Source organism: Lissotriton vulgaris, chromosome 8 (genome assembly GCF_964263255.1).
Source record: "Lissotriton vulgaris chromosome 8, aLisVul1.2, whole genome shotgun sequence".
In the NCBI taxonomy this organism is placed as follows: Eukaryota; Metazoa; Chordata; class Amphibia; order Caudata; family Salamandridae; genus Lissotriton; species Lissotriton vulgaris.
In genome coordinates this window covers 369,098,741-369,121,326 of record NC_141696.1, presented here as the reverse complement: position 1 = coordinate 369,121,326, position 22,586 = coordinate 369,098,741, and positions in this window count along the sequence as shown.

Below are 22,586 nucleotides of genomic sequence, written 5' to 3'. Positions count from 1 at the left end.
GCAATACTCGTATACAGGGACTCGATATCAATTGTTACCAGAAACTGTACATCTGAGTCTTATGGGACAGATGTTCAAAACATCGGTGGTGTCCTTAACAAAGGACTGCTGATTGACCACCGATTCATGGAGAAAGTTATCCGCATATTGAGAGAGGGGCTCCAGAACTGACTGTATCCCCGAAACTATAGGTCTGCCGGGTGGAGGACGGGTTGGTTTATGTATCTTTGGTAAGATATAAAACGCGGGAGTCCAGGGGGTATCATTCACAAGGAACTCCGCTTCTTTAACAGAAATCGATTTATTGATCTTGGCTCTGCTCACCATTTCACGGATGGTCTTCAAAAGGCCCTCAACCGGATCCCTGTTGAGGGGTCTGTAGTTTGTACGTACATTTAGCAAGCGTTGTACCTCTGCATCATAGTCCTGTGTATTCAGGACCAGACCGCGCCCCCTTTATCCTCTGACTTTATAGTCAGGGATCTGTTCTGCTCTAGTCCCTTGACAGCCTCCCAATCATTGGTGGTCATATTTGTATATTTGCAATGATCCTGGGATTTCTCAAAAATTTCAATATCATGGAGGACCTTCTCCTCAAACACCGCCACTGGTTTTAAAATGTGCCTTTCAACTCGACAGTTTCCTGTTTAAAGATGTCCAACACTGGTGCGGTGACAGATAAGCATGGGCGGAAAATCCGTTACGCTCGCGGATTTTGCGGATTTTCGGTAAATTCGCAATCTGCGAGATTCGCGAATTTCCCGCAAAATCCGCAAATCCGCGAGCAGTGGATTTTATGGCTTGCTCGCACTGTTCGCGTGAGTTCGCGGCTTCCCAGTTCAACTTCGCGCCCCGCGAATAAGCGCTAAATTGCAGAAATACGATCTTAGCAAAACTGAAACTACTTACCAGGTTCAAAAGTTCAAGCTCATCATTAGTAGCCATTTCCTGTAGTGCTTCCTGAGGGGCCCCTCCAGAGTTCAGTTGCCTACTTGCAACTATTATGTGACCCTGCTCTGACCCTCAGAATAGTTACACAAAGGTCCTGAATTACAGCTAAGGCAGACAAGCAGGAGCCAGGCTGGAAGTTCAAATCCAGTGACACATTATTCAGCCCCTAATTCATTATTGTCAGTTGGGGCAGGGCAGGTGTTGTAACTAATTTTGCAACAATGAAAGCACTTAGCAAGTGCAAAAGATCACTAATCAGGAAGCACTAAGGAAGCAGGTGCCAGCTAAAAAAATATTCTGTGACACATTAATCAGCCCCAAATTAATTCAGGTCACTTGAGGCAGGGAAGGTGTGCTTTGCTTTGCCACAATAATGTACACTGGACAACCAGAAGGTGCTGTGATGAAACAGAGGGTGGCATGGGTGGGCCAGAGGGTGGCATGAGTAGTCAGAGAGTGGCAGTGGTGACAGAGAGTGGCAGTGATGAAGAAGAGTGTCCCAAACAGGCTGGACACGTAGAAACAACAAGTTCGCAAAACTTGCGACGCGACAGGTAAGTTCACGTTTGCGAAATTGTACAAAACCCTCACAAACTGGCAGAAACCAGCGCGAACACAAAAAAAAATCCGCAAATTCGTGAGAATTCGCAGATTTTGCGGATTGCGAGTTCGCAAATCCGCAAAATTCGCGAACGCGAGATTCGCAAAATTCACCCATGCTTAGTGACAGAGTGGTGAACCCTGATGAATCTGCCATAAAACTTATCGGGCAGTGAAACACGTTGGTTACAGGTAGTGGTATGTGACAGTAAGCTACCAGCCTTTTTAACTCACCAGCACACACCTGAGTTCAATCAATCAATCAATCAATCATCGCATTTATATAGCGCACTACTTACCCAGAGGGTCTCAAGGCGCTTGGGGAGTGGGATCTGCTACTGCTCGAACAACCAGGTCTTGAGTTGCTTCCTGAAGGCGAGGTGGTCCTGGGTCAGGCGGAGGTGGGTGGGGAGGGAGTTCCATGTCTTGGCAGCGAGGTAGGAGAAGGACCGTCCCCCTGTGGTGGCTCTACGGATGCAGGGGACGGCGGCGAGGGCGTGGCTGGTCGATCGAAGCTGGCATTTGGGAGCGTAGAAGTTGAGGCGGCTGTTGAGGTATCCTGGGCCTTGGCTGTGTAGGGCTTTGTGTGCGTGGGTGAGGAGACGGAAGGTGATTCTCTTGTTGACCGGGAGCCAGTGCAGATTTCTCAGGTGTCCGGAGATGTGGCTGTGACGGGGGATGTCCAGGATGAGTCGTGCTGAGGCATTCTGGATCCGCTGGAGTCTCTTTTGGAGTTTGGCTGTGGTTCCGGCGTAGAGGGTGTTGCCGTAGTCCAGACGGCTGGTGACGAGGGCCTGGGTGACCGTCTTCCTGGTCTCGGTGGAGATCCACCGGAAGATCTTACGTAGCATGCGCAGGATGTTGAAGCACGATGAGGAGACGGCGTTGACTTGTCTGGTCATGGAGAGGGAGGAGTCCAGGATGAAGCCCAGGTTGCGTGCCTGGTCTGTTGGTTTGGGTGTGCTGCCTAGGGCGGGGGGCCACCAGGAGTCGTCCCAAGCGGCGGGTGAGGATCCCAGGATGAGGACTTCCGTCTTATCTGAGTTCAGTTTCAGGCGGCTGTTCTTCATCCATTCGGCTACCTCTTTCATCCCTTCATGAAGGTTGGCTCTGGCGGTGGCGGGGTCGTTGGTAAGGGAGAGGATCAGCTGGGTGTCGTCGGCGAAGGAGATGATGTTGAGGTTGTGCTGGCGTGCGATGTCTGCAAGGGGGCTCATGTAGATGTTGAAGAGGGTTGGACTGAGCGAGGAGCCTTGAGGGACGCCGCAGATGACTTTGGTGGCTTCAGATCTGAACAGAGGGAGGCGGACTCTCTGTGTCCTTCCGGCGAGGAAGGAGATGATCCACTCCAGTGCCTTCTCCTGGACTCCGACGTTGCTGAGGCGTTGTACTAGGGTACGATGGCAGACAGTGTCGAAGGCCGCGGAGAGGTCGAGGAGGATGAGGGCCGCTGTTTCTCCGTTGTCGAGCAGCGCTCGGATGTCATCGGTGACTGCGATCAGGGCGGTCTCGGTGCTGTGGTTGGCCCGGAAGCCAGACTGCGAGGGGTCGAGGGATCCGTTCGTCTCGAGGAAGGCGGCCAGCTGCTTGTTGACGGTCTTCTCGATGACTTTTGCAGGAAACGGGAGCGGCGAGATGGGGCGGTAGTTTTTGAGGTCAGTGGGGTCAGCCGATGACTTCTTGAGAAGAGTGCTGAGTTCGGCATGCTTCCAGCTCTCCGGGAAGGTAGCAGTGTCAAAGGAGGTGTTGATGATGTCCACAGGTGGGGTGCGATGATAGCGTCGGCCTTGTTGAAGACGTGGTGAGGGCAGGGGTCGGTCGGAGATCCGGAGTGGATGGAGTTCATCGTGCGGACGGTGTCTTCGGTGCTGATCGGAGTCCAGGCGCGGAGGGTGGTGGTGGGGGGCGGTGGTTCGGTCGTGGTGATCGTCGGTTGAGTGCTGAAGCTGTTGTGTATGTCCGCGATCTTGTTGTGGAAGTAGGAGGCGAGGGAGTTGCAGAGGTCTTGCGAAGGGGTGATGTCGTTGTTTCTGGCGTTGGGGTTGGAGAGCTCTTTGACGATGTTGAAGAGTTCTTTGCTGTTGTGTGCGTTGTTATCCAGTCGTTCCTTGAATGCAGTTTTCTTGGTTAGTAATAAAGTGGTACAATTGGTGTGTCTGTTGATTTTAATTTCACTCTGTATTGTTTGTCACATCAGAGAGCGATTTCTTGAGCTCCTTGCTCAGCACCTTCCTGTTTTGCACATTTTGCTTTGACACTGTGTTCTGTTTGGAAAAGGAATGGCAACCGATGATGAGAAAGGGGCATAGTATTGGTAACATCTGCCAAGTTCCCCGAGGGTTGTTCGCCCGTGAGGTGCCTTCCTCTCCGCCACACATTTTTTGTTTTGATTATTTAAGTGTGGGTGGATGGACTGTCTCAGTGGGGCAGACATCATAGGATATGTCGAGTTGAATGCACACGGGAATCCCCTGCTTGCAGTTACAAACAGTGGTTTGTTATGGACAGTAGGGCATTAGAGAATACACACCTAACAATAAATTGAGAGGGGGTGAGTCTGGAACTATATAACAGATTATTCCAGTACATTATGATCTTATGCCTAGTAGATGGATGCTAACTAATGTCCAGGTCACAGGGATTTTTTGTTATTGAATTGTATTGAGTGGAGGGCTATTCCATAGGTACCCGCGTTTCCCTCTCAGCTCCTTTTTGCTCTTATACTGCTGTCATATACTCATACTGCTGTCATATACCCCCATCCTGGCCCACTCAGTAGCACCCATGCAGGGCCGCAAATGACCAACAGACTAGGACAGAAGGGTAGTGAAAACTCAGTGTCTGCTTGTATCAGTGCTTCAGAAATGACCTCATTCGTATTTCCCCACATCTATTCAGATGTGCAGTCATTTCTGTCACCATTCCTCAAGTTGTACAGTAACTGGCTCAGCACCAGTCCTGCCTGCCTACAGAGGAAGCAATGTTTTAAAAAACCCTCACCTTCTCCTCGGGTCCACCTCACGTATGTAAGAGGTACACGCTGCACTTTCACACAACAGGCTGTAATGCTCCTAAAATGCCGAGCCATTGTTTTTCTGCACTGCCTCACAACGTAAAAATCTGTCCAGAGCCCTTGCAAGGAGCCACAGGGACAGCTAGAGATAAAATAAGTAATCCACGGTCAGGACCATGAAAGAATGGGCTGTTAAGGCTGCAGAGGCCGGTGTAACAGCAAGCTTTCGAGGGAGCCATAAAAAAGCCGGAGATTAGCCGATAAGGACGAGGCAGTTTAGCAGGCACAGGAACGGTACCTGGATGGCCGTCAAAAGACGCACAACACACATGTTTGGGTAGATATGGAAGACAGCCTAGGTTAATTTTCATAAAGAATGCACAGTCAGTCCTGACCAAGCACAGGTGTTTCACATATAAACTGTAATTATTGCCTTCCTCAATTACCGACAGTAAGCGGTGCCTAGTATCTCTCGAACTGTCTCCCTCTCTCTGTCGGTCTCCCTCTTTCTGTCTCCCTCTGTCTCTCTCTGTCTGAATCGCTCCCTCTGTCTCCCTCCCTCTGTCACCCTCCTCCCTCTGTCTGACTCCCTCTGTCTGACTCCCACTGTCTGACTCCCTCTGTCTGACACCCCCTGTCTGTTTCCCTCTGTTTGTCGCTCTCTGTCTGTCGCTCACTGTCTCCCGCTCTCTGTCTCCCTATGTTTCCGTCCCTCTGTCTCCCTCCCTCTATCTGTGTCCCTCTGCCTCCCTCTATCTGTCTCCCTCTCTCGGTCTCCCTCTCCCTCCCTCTGTCTACCCCGGACTCCCTCCCTCTGTCTTCCTCGGACTCCCTGTCTCCCATGGTTTCCCCCTCTCGCTGTCTTCCTGTTCTTTCCTCTGTCTCCCCCTAACTGTCTCCCTCTGCCCCCTCCCTCTGTATCCCACTCTCTCTGTTTCCCTCTGTCTCCCTCTCCGTCTCCTTCTCTGCCTCTCTGTCTATCTTAGTGTCTGCCTCTGTCTGTCCCTATCTCTCCCTCTATATGTCTGTCTGTCCCTGTCTCCCTCCCTCTGTCTCCCTCTCCATCTCTGTCTGTCTCTGCCTCTATTTGGCTGCCACTGTCCCTGCCTCTATTTGTCTATCTGTCCCTGTCTCTGTCTGTATCTCTATCTCTGTCTGTCTCTCTCCCTCTCTCGCTGTCTACCTCCCTCTCTTGCTGTCTCCCTCGCTCTCTCTATCTCTCCCTCTCTCTCCCTCCCTCTGTCTCACTCACTCTCTCTGTCTCCCTACCTCTGTCTGTCTCTTGTCTGTCTCCCTCCATCTATCTCCCTTTGTCTCCGTCCCTCTGTCTGTCTCCCTCTGTCTGTTGCCCTCTCTCTCCCTCTCTCTGTTTCCGTCCCTCTGTCTCCCTCCCTCTGTCTCCCTCCTTCTCCCTCCCTCTATCTGTGTCCCTCTGTCTCCCTCGCTCTTTCTCAATCCCTGTCTCCCTCCCTCTGTCTCCCTCCCTCTATCTGTGTCCCTCTGCCTCCCTCTATCTGTCTCCCTCTCTCTGTCTCCCTCTCCCTCCCTCTGTCTACCCCGGACTCACTCCCTCTGTCTACCCCAGACCCCTCCCTCTGTCTCCCATGGTTTCCCTTTCTCTCTGTCTCCTTCGCTCTGTCTGTCTGTCTCCCTCCCTCTGTCTCCGTCTATCTGTCTCCCTCCCTCTGTCTCTCTCTCTGTCTCCCTCTGTATCCTTCCCTCTGTCTCCGTCCCTCTGTATCTGTCCCTCTGTCTCCCTCCCTCTCTGTCTCCCTCTCTCCCTCCCTCTCTCTGTGTCTTTCTCCCTCTATCTCCCTCTGTCTTTCTTCCTCTATCTCCCTCTGCCTCTCACCCTCTGTCCCCTCACCCCAGCTTCACGAGCACACACACAGCTGTACCAAGTACTTCACAGCTCTTTAAAAGACCATTAACCTGTTAATGGGGCTGTGTTGTGAATCGCCTGGCCCCCATGGAGCAGAGTGTCTCGGAGTCCACGCTGCTGTGGCAGACTCTGAGACACTCTTTCAAAGGAATGCCTCCTAATTAGCAGCAGTTATGTGCTAAGAGCCCTTAACGCTGGTGTCATCCTGCGACACACCCACCATTTGCAGGCGACACAGTACTGTGTCAGGACACACCGTTTAGAACACCATCTACACGTGGGACAGGGGCAGCGTCTCTCTCCTTTATGGAACCGGCATTATCCTGCTTTTATTTTGAACATTAGATGCAATTTTACTTCACCCTGCCCAGTGGCTTTTGATCAAGACAGTTCGCCAGTCATCAATTGGTGAAATTACCGAGAAAGTTAGGAGGTTTTCCTTTCTTTCATGCTTGAATGCATTTTTATCAAAATTGATAACGTTGCTTCACATTTTTGAATATCAGACAACAAATCATGAAGATATCATATCCTGGAGTGTGAGTAAAACAGAGAATATAGAAAATAAAGATAGTGCCAATACGGTTTATTGTCGATAGTTTTCAGCATACAGAACTAATTACTATGCCACTGGTAGATTCACCCTGAGGAAGGTTACAAACCGAAATGCGTTGGTGACAACCATGTCTTTCAACCAGTGTTTCCAATATAATTTTGGATATTAACATCCATTTCCGCTTTTATATCGCAGGATCTACTGATATATTACTGTTTTTGTTAAGTAATATTCTTTAATTTTTTTGATTGTTTTTGTGTGGTCATACCTCATTAGACAAATTGATATATCAAAGGATTGTTTTCCTTGTGCAATTTTATTGTTGTTTGTTTGTATGTAATTTCATGCAGAAGTTTTGATAACAACTACAAACTAATGAAAGAAAAGAAAAACATATAATAATAATAAAAAGGATATATTTTTGTATATTATGTATGTCTAGATTAGTTATTTGTTTTTATATCTATGATATTTTTGTTAGCACACATGTACCAGTAGCACTCCTGCCCAGTGCTAAACCCTTTTTCAAATCAGTTGTATTTCCTTGTTAGAGTACTATCCTTTTTTACAAGGGCCCCGTAAATTTTTCCAGAAATATGGTCTGAATACCTTCAGGACAGACTTAGACCTTCATCCTCCCTAGAGAGATAACATTAGTGTACTATGTGTAAAGGTAACAAATGTTGCAGTCCAATAGCATTTGGCATAAAGAGCTACATGTCACACAATGGTCAATGAGAGTGGACTCCTCCTACATGGTGCGCCTTGTGCAGCAAATGTGAGGTTTGCATCCAAAGCTTCATGTTGTCTGCTTTCTTTACAGCTATGAAACCAACCACTACATGTGGCAAAGCCAGGACCAGGACACTAGACAAGACCTGTGTACATGGTAGGCAACTGCACTACACTGTTTCATATAGCTTAGTTAAATAAATGGATGAGGTGAAGCTGAGGCAAACCTCTACTGGTAATGTCTCATCCAAACATGACCAAAACTGGAACGGTACATTGTAGACATTTTTATTATGCTCCCTTTGTTAAGAATAAATTAACACCCATTGTTCATGCTTCTCCATGCCAACCACCCTACACTCTTTCATCTTTGAATTCTATCTACTTTTTTCTCCAGCCACCCTCAACGTTTGACTACATGCATGCCTTTTGTTTAATCTAAAAACCAGTCTTCCTTGAATATTCTCAAAACGTTTTGTCTTTGATCCTACATCCACACATCTGCTTTTTTGCCCACTTTGAATCCCAGTCTTCCTTCCCATCCAGCATCCAATTTAATTGTTAAATCTCCCCTCCATCCTCTATTCAACTATTTTCCTTCCATGTTTTTGTCTTCATATCTCTCATGACTTCCTCGACTCGCTACTAGCACCCTTGAACTGTCAACCCTCATTGCTTTTTGTCCTCCACCTTTTTTAAACTTAATTTTTTCATAAGTTTCATATTTGCATTTATTGGCAAATACAATACTTGTTAATTGGATTTACCAATAATGAAATTGCTGTCAGGTAATCCCAGTGCACATACGTGAATTTGTGTAATTTCTGTTGCTCTCAACATTTATTTTTCACTAAGTATATTAACACAATTAAAGCTCTTATGCTGCAGTCGCAGGTATGATTATCTCCCGCAACCAATCCTATCATCTATCAGTCTACAATTAACATCTAACACATGGTTAACTATTCTTGCAGACACTGTGACGTATAGCCTTAAACACTGGCGACTTCACCCCAACTGGTTGTTCATAAGTAAACTATTTTATAGGTAACTGACTGAGTTACAACCTCACATGCACCCATCATGCTCGATGCCAAAACACATAGGTAAAAGACATTGTAATTTACAACGCCAATAGCTCTACTGTATTGCAAATGCTTGTTGATTTTAACTGCAGCTTTCACAAATCCACAAGTGAAGCAAGCTAAGCAGAAGTTATGGAATCCAATTGTAACATTAGGTCAATGGAAAATGTTAGATAAGCATTTTTCTACCTGTAAAGTTACTGTAACATTTCAAGCCAGCTTGGTGCTTTATGAATGGAGTTTAGATTTTTCTGGTATGAATCAACTAGCCATTGGGCATGAGTGACGAGACAAGATCAGAGAGAGAGTGCATGCTTTAATACTGATGGCGCCTGGGGCAATATTGTTTGTTGGTACCGTCTCTTCCCATGGTCTACCCCCAAAAAAAACCTTCTCCACAGATTCCCCCCACTACTACACTGACACTCCAACATTGCCCCTTATCTCTCGACAGCCCTTCTCTCATGCAATTCTGTTTTATACTGCAGTGTGTAGTGTGTACACTGTAGTTGTAGTGTAGCCCTAGGCGACTGCTAAGGCGTTATATATTTCAAAGTGAAGTAAAGGTGAAGACTGATGGTACGGTAACCTATGCATATCCTGCTATCACAATCATTACAATACCCAGACTTTAAAAGCCCACGGCAATGGTTGCAATGCTTAGATGTTCAAGTTGTTGCATCAGTTTTGTACACTTTTATATTTCTGGTCTGGATGTGTGACTCCTGCTGTGGTCTTTTGAATGGTGAACTAAATGAGTCCACAATATGCATCTATTCTATTATTCCAACTCCCCCCCCCACACACATGGCATGGGATTTGCCAGGTAGAATATCAGATCGCCATCATCACCATGCAGGCAATATTTTAATCCTAAAATTTCTTCTTGAATGCTGCTAGTTTGTGACCTGTTTAGTTGGTTATTTTTTAAATTAAAAGAAATCTGTGAGGTACTCTGCATTGTATCTCAAAGTCTGTTATGAAGCGCTGTGGATATAGTCAATAAGCAGCTACCTATGTTATTATGAGGTATCTCTTTTTTAAACTGCACTTTCAAAATTGCTTTATTAACCTCTTGCTTTCTCAAATTTGCTTGAAAAGACACCATTTTCCCACTCTTTTTTAACCCCTTCGATGCTGATGACAAGCTCAGCTCGTCATCACCCACGGGTGTCGTGTGCTGATGACGAGCTGAGCTCGTCATGGTGCCACTAAAATGGCATTTTCCAGCACTGGGGGGGAAAACGCCTAGCATCCAAGTGGTTAAGGACCCCCCTTAGGTTGTTCGGGCTCGCTCGCTTCGCTCGCTTGCCGCCGTGCATTACAAAACAAATTTATGCCCACCACTTTAAAATGTCACCAGCCACCACTGCAGGAGGGCCCCCCTCTGCGTACCTTGCAGGGGGGCCCCCTCAATTCGTTACGCCAATAAGGCGAGACCTAAAAACAAAGGGTCCTCAAGGCTGTTGCTGATGTCTTTTGGTGTTTTACACCTCCTAATTGACATTGACTGCTTACTGACTCCAAAAACGAGCTGTAAATCCACTGTTTACAGTTGTTTTCATCTCGTTTTCCTTGCCACTGAGTGATTTCGGCTCCTCATCAGGTGAACGTGTGAAGGGAGCTGAAATCGTGTGTCATTTAGTAATTTTTTAAAAATAAATTTTGTATCATTATTTTATTATGCAAATTTTGTAATAATTTTAACTAATTATGCAAATTAAAAAAACCTTTGAACCTTTGAACCTTTGTGTGTCACACAGGTGAACTGCCACTGTATGAGTTGGCTGGTCTGGTTTTCTTGTGATGGCTTTCAACATCCACTTGTAAGAGATTTACCAGCCACTATTAGGGTGAAACCTGATTGCAGTATCCAGAATTAAGGTGGAAATGTTCTCTTTTGATGTGAATGATTTCAGCTCACTCATTTGCAGGTTGCTTTAAATTACAGGGACGAGCTGCACTTTCAATGAGTGGACAAACACGAGGAGCTTGGAAACAAGCATTGTAATTGCTTGTTAATGAGGAGTAATTCGCTTCAAATGGATGAACACTGTTTCAGAAAAGTAATCTATTAGGCATTAACCATATGGCTGAGATACCCGCCACCCCCTCTCAACACAATCCCCAAGGATGGGAAACCGGAAACGGTTCTGAACTTTTGGAAGGCGGGAGGGAGTGACCCTCCCGGCCGTATTTATTAAAATATGAAACAAAATTAAAACATTAAAATAACAGTTTCATATTATGTACAATTTCATTTCCACATTACGATGTTTGGCTAACCTTAACAGATCTCTAATACAAAGGTTCTCCTAGCCGAACTAACATCCTACAAAACATTTGACTTGAAATTGTACATCCTAACGTTAAGGGCCAACGGCAAGGTCGTAACCGGTGTCAGATCCCTAAACCAGAAATACCACCCTCACTTGTGAGAGGACCAACCGCACAGAGGCGTACCTCATGTGCACATACCAATTTCCCTTGACTTGACGGGGGCCCCAATTAACTCGACGCCATTTAACGGTCGGCCGAGGACTCGTGTGAGGTGTCTAGAAGGTAGCGTAAACCCCCTCCCGAACCCCACACAACTTACCACATCTGCCGTCGCAGATGTCCTGGCCCCGGGAAATTCCCCAGGAGGGCCCGTAGCCCCTCCTATCCAGGAAGGGGCCTTGACCACCTTTCCTTTCCTTCCGGCGGCCTATCCTTAGACGGGACCGCCTCCCCGTTGAGGGGCCAATGGCCACCTCCCCCGAGCGCTCCCATCCGTAATGGGTGACGCCCCCCCATAGGGATCTTCCAATTACTGCTCACCGATCATGACCTTACCGCCCGACAATAAATACGACAAATCTACCTAAATTACTAAATTACAAAACAATTATAACTTATTACAAGCATGATTACTGATCAACACTAGTGCAAATACTTTATTTGAAAAACATACCGAAAGTGACCATCTTTATTGCATATTCAAAAATATCACGACAATCATCACAACCTGCAAGAAATAGAGTTACCACATCAAAACTTTATTCAAAACAACTAGCTGTCCTCAGGGGCTGGTGGGTGGGTCAAAATTGGCTCTTCGTTCCGTCTCGAGCTCACGTGCAGCGGGGAGGTGCAGCTTCAGAGCACAGGAACAAGAGGAAGCTTTCTTGGCTTGTTGCTCCTTTTATCCGTCTTCAGGGCGGGCGTAAACCCACCCCCGCCTGTCTCCGTGGGCGTGGCCGGTCGCGTCCGTGTCTAGGACAACCCACTCCAGGGCGGGAAAAGGCGCGCCCCGGCTACGCCGCTTCGGGCATACCAGCCGAGACTCGCCTCCCGCCCAAGATGGCTTTCCGGGGGGATCGTGGTACTCCACCATACATTCGGGGGGACCGAATGGTCGCCCCTTTCCATATGGCTGAGATACCCGCCACCCCCTCTCAACACAATCCCCAAGGATGGGAAACCGGAAACGGTTCTGAACTTTTGGAAGGCGGGAGGGAGTGACCCTCCCGGCCGTATTTATTAAAATATGAAACAAAATTAAAACATTAAAATAACAGTTTCATATTATGTACAATTTCATTTCCACATTACGATGTTTGGCTAACCTTAACAGATCTCTAATACAAAGGTTCTCCTAGCCGAACTAACATCCTACAAAACATTTGACTTGAAATTGTACATCCTAACGTTAAGGGCCAACGGCAAGGTCGTAACCGGTGTCAGATCCCTAAACCAGAAATACCACCCTCACTTGTGAGAGGACCAACCGCACAGAGGCGTACCTCATGTGCACATACCAATTTCCCTTGACTTGACGGGGGCCCCAATTAACTCGACGCCATTTAACGGTCGGCCGAGGACTCGTGTGAGGTGTCTAGAAGGTAGCGTAAACCCCCTCCCGAACCCCACACAACTTACCACATCTGCCGTCGCAGATGTCCTGGCCCCGGGAAATTCCCCAGGAGGGCCCGTAGCCCCTCCTATCCAGGAAGGGGCCTTGACCACCTTTCCTTTCCTTCCGGCGGCCTATCCTTAGACGGGACCGCCTCCCCGTTGAGGGGCCAATGGCCACCTCCCCCGAGCGCTCCCATCCGTAATGGGTGACGCCCCCCCATAGGGATCTTCCAATTACTGCTCACCGATCATGACCTTACCGCCACAGGCCGGATAGTTGACCAGCTATCCGGACCCCCCACAACACTCCTGCCTAAAGGTCATGTTATAAACTCTTTAACCAAGCTATGAGGTCTCCTATGAGTAACTCATTCCCCACCCGGGACAATTGGACACCATCCCCTAAATACATACTGTCCCCTTTAATACAACCATGCGAAACAGAATGCAGTGTACTTGAACGAAACAATCTACTCATTTTGTTATTAATTTTCCTTACTGAATGATTCAGAGCAGAAACCGAAATAGCCCCCCGCCACACTTTTCGTGGGATCATATGGGACCATGCAATTGTGCACCCTGGAACTCTTCTTGCCAACCAACTTACTGTGGAAAGCATCGCCTCAAGAAGAAGTCGTCTACCAGTGGTCACCAAATCGTTGCCCCCAAGATGGACTATGATTATAGACGGCGGTGACCTTGTCCGCCCTAACAAACCTTCAAAAAATGATTGAAACTGGTCAATACAGAGCCCGCCCTTTCCGTAGAAGGACACACTGTACCCGTATTCCCCAGCCACGTGAATCATGTCACCTGCTTTGAATACGTCCGCGGCACGCCTCACGTATGAGTGGCCCACGACCCACACCTCCTTTTTCACAGCCGGTGATGTCTGACCGCTGGTCCCCAGGTGTCGGGTCGACTGCACAGTCCGCCCCGCCTCGTAGGCTTGCGCAACTGAAAACCAAACAAAAACAAGAAGCGTGAGTACATCATTACAGCTTCACAACATGTGCAACCGCACATACCATTTATAACAGTTCGAGGACCAACGCCCCACACGTTTTACTTCTTCTACACTCAGACCCCTGGCTGTAGCCTCTGTAGCAGCCCCTATCCGAAAGGAATGGGTCCCAAACTCGCCGGGGTTCAAGCCCGCGGCCGAAATCGACATCGCAAGCACCCGCTGAAACTGAAACCTCGTCAGTGGGGTGGCGTCAGCGTGTCTCAACAAGGTTCCCCCCCATGATGCCACCCTTTGCGCTAAATATTCCTCTACGCAAACCACAGGGCACATGGCAGACCCGGGAATCCTCTGTATGATTATGCAGTCCCCAATCGCACCCTGATCGGTTTTGGACCTGACAAACGAGACAGTCATCGTCTCCCCCTTGACCTGAATGTGTTCTCGACACAGTCCACCCATCGTATCCTGCTTGTTCTTCGCCACTAGTTCGCTTACCCGCATAGCCCCATGGAATGCTAGCGCAAAAGCGGCTCGGAATAACACTGTTTCATACTGGGATGAACACGTTGCAGGGAGTACGGATAATAATAGGGCCAACCTATCCAGACCTATTGGGTGCCTCTCATCTACTCTGTGACCCTCAAGGCGTTGCCACCCACGTAGCGCTTTTTGCACAATGAAAGACGCTGTCGGGTCCTGGATCCCATGAGCCCTTGCCATAAAGGAAATGGCGGCCCGATGCCTCTGGGCCGTAGCCACTGATTTGCCTGCCTGATGTAAAGACAGCAGAAATTTTACTACAAACTCTTCCTGGCCCCAAAGCTCCCCCCTAGCAGTCCCCAAAAAGGCCCAATAGGAACGGAACGCCCCTTCATATTCCTTCCTCGTCCTGGGTGCTAAACTCTCTCCCACGAGGTTTTGTAGTTCGGGGCACCGAGAGACCAGAGAGCTTCGGGAAAGGGTGCCGCCACCGGGTCCGCTGTGGGCAGAAAACCCCAGAAGGCCTGCATACGGAAACGAGAAAGCGCATCAGCCGCTTGGTTCATTACCCCCGGCACATGTCTTGCCTTAAATAGCACATTCAATTGCATACACAATAACACAATTTCTTTGAGCAGTCTCAGAATCCATTTGCATCGTGCTGCCTGACTATTGATACACTCAACCACGGTCATGTTATCAGACCAGAACACCACAGAGTGATCTCTGAACCCCTCGGGCCAAGTTTTCAGGGCCACCAGAATAGGGAAAAGTTCAAGAAACGCAATGTTACTTGTCAGCCCGCACTCGTGCCACCACGACGGCCATTTTTGCGCCGACCATTGTGTGCCGAATATGGCACCAAAACCAATGCTCCCTGCCGAATCTGTCCACAGCCCCAGCTCCTCGGAGGACATCGCCGGTTTGTTCCAGACAATTCGACCATTGAAATCCGCCAGAAATGCCAACCAAATGCGCATGTCCTGGCGAACCTCTGCCGAGAGCCTCGTGCGATGATGACCCTCCTTCAGGCCGACCATGGGTTGAGCGATCGAGCGGGAAAAGGGGCGGGCCATCGGCATTACTCTCAGGGCAAAATTCAACTGGCCCACCATTTGTTGCAGTTGATGCAGTTTTACCTTAGTCTCACTAATACACGTCTCAAGGGATGCCCTGAATTTTAACACTTTTTCTCTCGGTAAACGAAAACAACCTTCCTCCGAGTCGAGCTCGATCCCCAGAAACTCGAGGCAAGTCGAGGGACCCACAGTCTTACCTGGCGCCAATGGCACACCAAAAAGATTCATTAAGACACAAAATTCATTCAAAGCCTGTCCACATTCTGGATCCCCGGCTGCCCCCAGAAACAGGAAGTCATCGAGATAATGCATAACATGTTGAAAACCCGTCTTCTTTGTGAAGACCCATTGCAAAAAACAACTAAACTTTTCAAAATAGGCACAAGATATAGAGCATCCCATTGGCATACATCTATCCATGTAATAGCAACCCTGAAACATGAAACCAAGGAGACGCTGATCGTCTGGGTGTACCGGGAGCAACCGGAACGCTGACTCAATATCTGATTTTGCCATCAGCGCACCGGGCCCCAGGCGATTCAACATGGCGACGGCCTCATCGAAAGATGCGTACCGCACCGAACACACTTCCGGGTCTATCGCATCATTCACGGAAAGACCACGCGGGGCTGACAAGTTATGTATCAGCCGAAACTCACCCGGGTCCTTCTTGGGGACCACCCCTAGAGGGGAACAAACAAAGTTAGCAACCGGTGGCACATCAAATGGACCGGCGACTCGACCTCGAGTAACCTCCTTCCCAATCTTTACCTGTACCACGGTCGTATGCTGTAAAACCGACAGTTGGTTCTTACATTTTGCTACACCCTGAAAATCCCCCACTGGGATGCGGAAACCATATGAAAACCCGTTTCGCAACACCCCAGCAGAAGCATGATCCGGCTATTCGCTGAGCCAAGGAATCATTGCCATGGTATCAATCGGAGTAGGTAAAGGCGCCCCTCTGACTATTTCAGACCTGTTTGGCGCTTCCCCTACCACCGTTATCACCCGTTTTGGCTCTGCACATGGACTCAGGATGGGATGGCTGCCCACACCCCCCACATTCATGTTTGAACTTGCATGACCCCTGGGGCCTCGTACATTTTCCTCTGTTAAAATTCCAACAAATCCCCCTTTTACCTGCGTTGCCACTCGGTTTTGAGTGATATTCGTTACCTGCACCCGTCCGAAAGGGTGTCCCAGAGTATTGGCGGGAGGATTCACCCCCGCTACTTCCTACCAATGGTACTTTCAACATTCCTGTACTCTCCATTTTTTGCCATGAAACGGAGTCGTAACAATCCCAAGTCAGGATTGGGTCGTGTTCTTTCGCTTTTCTAAAAATATTATCATAGCAGAACCACTGATTACCCCCATACGCTACGGAATACTCCATGATTCGTGACTGATAAATAGGCAACTCGGTCAGCAACTCGGGCCTACGCTCGCCCATGATGGAGGTAAAAATGCCCCACGCTCTGCCCCAAGTACCAATGTTTTCGTCAACCTTAAAGGCGGCCATTTTGGCGCGCCAAACACTCGGATGCATGAGCTCCTTTTGGCTCTTAACATGCTCCATCTCATAATGGTCGGTAAGCAAAGAAAAAATGTTTACATACTTATCCGCCCAAATCTTTTCCTTAATTTCCAGTGGAACATGCTGAGCCACCTTCTCCCTTCGTGAAGGTACAGACCCCTCCCCCGCGATCGGCAATGGCCGCTTACCTGAACAAGAAGCTGCATTTGCCGCCGAACCTGGGCCTGTTGCATTTTCCGCCCCCGGAACCGGCGGGGTAACAGACGATGGTGCCTTCGCAGCCTCCCTAGTTTCCCGCAGCTGTCTCATTAACACCCGGGCGTCGTCAGCCGTGGCGCCCTCGCTATCCTTACCCAACCACGCTGCCAATTGTGCCGCTAACTCGGGAGGCATATCTTCCCCGGTCACGGGAGTGACCACCACGGGAATCGGATTCCCCTCTTTCGGCACCGGGGTTGGCTCTTCAAGTGGGATAGCGGGAACCGGGGTTTCCCCCCCAAGTGCCCCCCTTCTGGACCTCTTGCCTCTCCCTCCGGGGACTACTCCCGGCAAAGGCCGTTTCGGTCCTCCCTCCCCGTCCTTAGCCGCCATCTGCTTCTTCAAATCGGCTACCTCCTTCATGAGCATGCGGAGCATCTGATCGGTACCGACCCGCTTTCCGACTTTCTTGGGCATTTCTCAGACGGAGTATCTGTAAGACAAAAAGAAAGATTACAACGCTCAAAATTGGCTCTTCGTTCCGTCTCGAGCTCACGTGCAGCGGGGAGGTGCAGCTTCAGAGCACAGGAACAAGAGGAAGCTTTCTTGGCTTGTTGCTCCTTTTATCCGTCTTCAGGGCGGGCGTAAACCCGCCCCCGCCTGCCTCCGTTGAGGTTCCGTGACAATTGTAAGTGGTGTTTTCGACTCGCACGAATATGGTCGAGTCTGGTATCTATGAACCGCAAATGACGAGTTTAGTAAGTGTGCGCAGTTTCGCTGTGCTAACTTAAACCGTTCGTTTGTTACGTGGGCTTTTCATCTGTACCCACGGGTTCCATCTTAGATACGGCATCCATTTTGTCTCTTGCCCTCAAGTAGTCAGCGAACGGACGCTGTCCGCTTCGCGACCCTGGGACTCCCAAGATATTTGCGGAAGACACATGTTCTTTGAAAGTGTCTTTATGACGAGGGGGTTGCTGCTGTAAGGCAGATGGCGCCGCTCGAGGCTCATCTTGCCGCACGGACTTATTGTCTCAGCCGTGCATCTCATTAGGCACGTCCCTTTGATGCCTGTATCTCGTGCTTCTCGTTACCTCCCCTTTTACACCCTTTCCGATCTCCCCACTGTCTCCGTCTTCCTCTGCACCTGTCTTCGTTCCTATTTCGATCTACTTTACTGCTGATTGGAATTTGCTAATGGTGGGAAGATGGGTTTTTACAGTTGGGAACCGCCAAATGTTTCCGCACTTATGTTCCGGACCTTATGTGTTTCAAAGTGACCAAAGCGACCCCTCTGAGAGCTAAATGTGGGAACCGGGTTGTAAACTATTGTGTCTCATGTTATCCTATGGGTAAAAACTGTATAAAAGGAGCGATCCACAAAACCAATTTGAAGCAGTCTCCCCGAACTACACTTGATGTACTTCCTGTGACTTCTGTGTTCCCTGCAGTAAATAAACCTTGACTCTTTGACGCCGAAGGAAGTGTCCCGTGTCTCTGTGACTTGTACGCCGGAGCAGGTTACCCACGAAGGTTTCAGGTGTTGTGCCCTGGCACCGCTGGGTCCAAAAGAGCCCAGTCCTTCAGTTGGCGCCCAACGTGGGGCTGCATCAGTGGTACCGGTCCAAGCCCGACGATCGTGAGGAACTTCGTGTGAAATCTCCGAGGGAAGGTGCACCCCGCTTCATCGATCCTGTTGTCGAAATAAGTGGCCCGAAGACTTTTCCCGCGAAGATTCCCGCCTCCTAACGGCTGCGACGGACTGCTGCCCTGACTGTAGACCTGTTTTGGCGCCTGGCGTAGACCTTGGTATAGCGAGACGATTGACGGGCCTTCCTGAGGACGCCATTGATCTTTGAGTTAAGTATTTGTGGGTCGCTCCCAGAGTTCTTGGTTGTCAACACTTTAGCGAGTGTTTTTGTTGTAGACACTTTAGCGAGTGTCTTTGTTGTAAACACTTTAGCGAGTGTTTTTGTTGTACACGCTGTGTGAGTGTTTTTGTCGGTGACACTTTGCTAGCGTACTTTGTTGTTGTATTTGTTTGACGACTGCAGCCGCCAAAGACCGAGGGTTTTGTTCTTGCTGGGACTTGGTAAATCCCGTAACCCTTGAAGTTTGTGAAACTCGGCTAGTGTGCAAGATGCCTGGTCGCAGTACTTTGTTCAGTTGTTGTAGACCTTGTGGTGCGGATTCCCTGCTGGAGGACTCGTGTCCGATACCTCCGGTTGGAACTCCTACTTATGACTTATATAGCAAACATGGGCTAGGCCCGATTGCTTTTAACGATTATTGGATAAAATATACAAAGAAAGACGGCGATCTTCGTTGGCCACCTCACGGTAGCTTCGAAGCGTCGATCTTAGATAATTTGGAAATAAAGTTGTTCGAACGTAAATCAAGGCCGGCCATGTTTGATGCCTTTCGGTTGTGGCGCAAAGAAGCCCGACAGAAAGAAATCAGACAGAATAAACGTAGTGAGCGAGATAATGTTGCTACCATAGTGAAGAAAGCTGAGCAGTTTCAGCGTGATAAGGAGGATAAGGATAAGGAAGTGTTTGAGAGGCTACAGCGTATGTCCATAGATAAATGCTATCCTGCTTTGCCTACGGAGTCGGATAAGAAGGAAGAGGCAGTTGAGGATTCTTTAATGTCCTATCTTATGAAGTCGCCACCTCCGTACGTACAGGGTGCCGCAGCTCCTGTGGTCCCTGCCGTACCTGTTCTTCCACCTGTTATTCCTCCACCAGTTCCTCAACCTGCACCCGCTCTTCCGACTGTTCCTGCTCCTTTGTCTGTTTCTATTCCTACTGCTCCTCCGCTTCCACATACTCCTGTTCCCGCTACTGCTCACGCTACTGCTCCTGTGTTGTTAACCCCTGTTGTTGCTAATGTCTCTACTCCTTCTCTTGTTAGTCCTGTGTCTTACTCTTGTCCCTCTACTCGTAACCGTGATTCTCCCAGTGTGACAAACTTCTTTCAGTCGCTCGGACCTGTTTTTGGGTCTGCTGGTTCTGATGGTCCTCAGAGACGTAGCCAGCTTCCTGCTAATAGAGAACGTGTTGCGCTATACAATATGGCGATGGGTTGGATGGTGAACCCTGTTAGAAATCCACCTCGTGTTGTCCTCGAAACGTTTGATCAATTCAACATACCAACTCAGAGATATGTGTTTGATGAAATGTGCAACTTCGAGATGGCTTGATAGACAGTAGGAGCATTATCTGGAATGAAAATGCAACAGCTCGAATGGATCACTTTACATACCCCACCGCGATCTGCCAAGACGACATCTAAAACCATACGGTTTTGTAACGTCATAAGTCTCTCCGCCTGAAGTTCTGTGGTGATATTACCAAGGGCACTGGCAGTAATATTAGCTGTCGATTCTACCACTCGAGTCAAATGTCTCAGGTTCCTACTATTAACCATAGGTCCCCAAAACGGGAGGAAACCCTTGAAAAAGTCTCCTGCCTCTTGACCGGCAGTATCCTCTTCGCTAATTACGCCTCGTACAACTCTAGTCTTATGATAATCGGCATCTACAGTGAACGTCGGAGGCAACAGATTTGCAACAAAACATGAGCCCATGAAGTCTGCGGGCAACCATGTGTATGCACGATCATGACAAATAAAGTATGTACCCTTGGCAGCCAGAAACACAGGGGACGGAAACATTGGCAGAACGTAACTTTCAGTGCAAGCACTTGCTCCAAGTGAGGCGTGCGAACCACGACCCACGAGACAAAGATTACCAGTGTGGGGTACGACCCATATTGGAGGCGAGCTTTTAAGCTGCTTTTCATTAGCGAACATACTATATTCCCCTCTACTTAGGACCCTATAGGCTTGTACCTCTTCTTTAGGGATGAGAAAAGGATCATGGATCTCATCTTCCATATCCTCTATTGCCATCGATAGCAGCCTCTGATACGAGATAGGACCAGAGTTGGGGGAACGTTGTTCTTGAGTGGGGTGGAAACCCAGTGCGCTTCGAAACATTGTTTGGAATGCTCGAGCTGACCCTTGGGAACTATACGGTAACACCAGATATGGAATTCCCTTACCCGTAGTATGTGGCATCAACCCACACACCCAACAATTAGTAGTGTTAACCACTAACTGATGCTGATGGAGGAGCTGAATAAAGGAATTGTTGCGGAATTCTACACGTCAGTACGCTTTCGGTGTAGCGCATAGCTTTGGACGGTTGTGGCGAGAGCGTGGTTTCTTCACGTCGCATGGCACGAAAATACAGCATGGCCAGCTTGTGAACGATCTTTTGGATGCATTGACTTTGCCTGCTCAAGTTGCAATTGTTAAGTGTAGTGCGCATCGTAAAGTGAGGGATGATGTTGGTCGTGGTAATGCGTTTGCAGATGAGATTGCTAAGGAGACTGCCCGGAACCTTAGCACTCGAATGTATGTGACGAGTTCGGTTAGGTGGCCTACAGAATCGAGTATGTGTGAGAATACTATAGAGAGTGTGAAAGCAATTCAGAATGAGGCCACTGATACTGAAAAGACGAAGTGGAAAGAAAGTACGGGAAGGTTGGATGTGAATGGTTGCTGGATTGATTTGTCGGATCAGAAAAGATGGATGTTGCCTGATGCGTATGTACTGGCCGTTGTGACAATGGCACACGGGTTAGCACATATTAGCGCGAAAGGTATTTGCAAGTTGTTGGCTGATGTGTGGAAGAATGATGGAATTACGAAATGTGCTGAACGTTTGGTGAAGAATTGTATGGTGTGTATAATGTACAATCCTGGCAAAGGAACCCCAACTCCCCCTGGCAGTTTTGCTCCTCCTTCGTATCCCTTTGAGGTGATCCAATTGGACTTCATCCATATGGAGCGATGCAATAACCTGAAATACGTTTTGGTTGTGGTTTGCGCATTCTCCCGATGGATCGAGGCCTATCCCCTCAAAGATAATACTGCTTTGTCTACTGCGAAAATCCTACTGAAGGAATACTTTCCTCGGTACGGAATGCCTAGAGTCGTGTGGTCAGATAACGGAAGTGAGTTTGTTGGAAGTGTGATGAAGAGTGTGTGTAAGGGCCTTGGAATTAATCAAAAATTCCATAGCGCCAATCATCCTCAGTCAGCTGGATTGGTTGAAGGGTACAATGGCACCCTTAAACTAAAGCTAGCGAAGATTCAGGCTACGACTGGACTTTCGTGGCCTGACGCTTTGCCTCTAGCATTACTGTCAACTAGGGCGACTGTACACTCCCGAATAGGGCTTAGTCCCTATGAAATAGTGTTCGGCCGTCCTGCGAATGTGTGGGGGGTTCCTAGGCCAGGTATATTCGTTGATCTTGAGTATCCGATGTTGATTGATTACTTACATGACTTGACTGCTAAACTGAGGTTAATTCATCAATAGGTTTACGACGCCTTGCCGACGCAGACGGAGGGTCCAGGCCACCAGCTCCAGCCCGGGGATTGGGTGGTTACTCGTAACTTCTCACGCAAGAACAATCTGGACCCCCACTTTGTTGGACCTTACCAGGTGCTCCTGGCCACGAGGACTGCCGTTCGTCTTGAGGGGCGGAAGAATTGGGTACATGCTACCCATTGTAAGCGAGTCCCTATTCCTTTGCCGG